Genomic DNA, 1,566 nt, shown 5'->3' with positions numbered 1-1,566 from the left:
TTGGGAGTTTTTATTTTAATATAAAAAAAGAGTACAAATAATCCCCATATACACCAGATAGCTATGCAAATGATTTCATTATGGAACAAGGAGTGTCCTTAAAATGGAAGGATCTTTCTTTATATGTTCTTTAGAAGTTTTAAGAAGAGTCATGGAGCCAGCAGGTGGCATGGCGATTAAGGCACTGGACTCCCACCTGGTTGACAATGGTTCAAGTCCTGGATCCAGCAGCTTGAGACATACTGGGCATGTGTGTGTGCATGCCCAAAACTCCCAAGAGAAGAGTGAATGGAAAAGGATTGTGGCATGGCCATCCTCCATGGGGGTGATTTCTCACATTCCTTCTCTCTGTTTCTTTCTCTCTGTCAAGTGTGTGTGCCCTATGCTGAAAATCTTTTTTAAAAAATTACATATAACACATAAATATATTCTTTCTTAAACATTTTTGTTTTTTTCTCTTCTTTCTAAAATTTTGATTTTTTTAATTCACATTCAATCATTGCACATCTCTACAGCACACAATACTGTTTTTCACAGCACGCACACAGCACAGGACAAGCACACGGCACATGACAAGCAAAGAGATTGCCATCACTTTGAACAGAGAATTTTATGTTCTTGTGTCTAGTAAGTGTTTCTTCACTTTGCCCTTCCCAATCATTCTATTTTTTTTTTTTTATGACTCTGAGATCAGTAAATGTTAGCTCTTCAAGAAGAGAAGTCTTAGGGCCAACAGTTGGCATGGTGAAGGTACTGGACTCCCACATGGCCGACCGCTGTTCAAGACCTAGACCTAGTGACTTGAAAATCATACTTACGTGCACATATGCCCAAAATCCCAAGAGGAGAATGGAAGGGAAGGGGTTATAGCATGGCCATTTCTGTTTCCCTGTCTTTGTCTCTGTCTCTCTCTGGTGAGTGCATGTGCCCTATAGCAAAACCTAAAAAAAAAAAAAAAGTAAAAAAGAGGGGAGGTCTTTGCCTCCTGGTGCTTACCACAGACCATGTTCCTACACTGACAACATGAAGAGAGGAAGCAGAGGAGCCCTAACTCATTACACCTCAGCCCAGGCTGTACTGTGAATTGCAGGGCCATTGAAGAAAGAGAGAAAGGAAGTCTTTATTCTTCGAAACTCTTGAGTGCTTGATCTTGTGGAGTTTCCTTTTACAATCCAAGTAGCATACACATTTTTAAAGTTTATTTATGAGACACAGAGAGAGAGAGAGAGGGACAAGCACCCTGAATGTGGTCTCATGCCATAGTCCTGACCTTCCCAGCCAGGACCACAAGCACATACAGTCAGGCCTTGGCGTACACAGGTCAACCCAGGAACTGAACTAGGGTCATCTCTGTGGCTTCCAGCATTGCAGAACATTGTGCCGGAACTAGGTCTAATAATTTATTTTTAAGAAATTAGATAAAATATAGCAAGGATTTCCCATCAGGCTAACAGCAGACCTCTCATCAGAAACAATGCGAGCGAGGAAAAATGGGAAAATATATTCAAAGTGTTAAGGGAAAAGCAATTTCAACCAAGAATACTGTATCTGGCAAGATTATACTTC

General features: G+C 40.7%; 1 pseudogene; it reads left to right on the top strand.

The window, feature by feature from the left end:
* Positions 1-979: 979 nt before the first annotated feature.
* Positions 980-1,098, top strand: LOC114005611 (uncharacterized; annotated as a pseudogene).
* Positions 1,099-1,566: the final 468 nt, after the last annotated feature.

This window comes from Tupaia chinensis, unplaced genomic scaffold (assembly GCF_000334495.1).
Source record: "Tupaia chinensis unplaced genomic scaffold, TupChi_1.0 Scaffold144099_1, whole genome shotgun sequence".
Lineage (NCBI taxonomy): Eukaryota > Metazoa > Chordata > Mammalia > Scandentia > Tupaiidae > Tupaia > Tupaia belangeri.
This window is presented reverse-complemented; position numbering and strand designations above follow the sequence as displayed.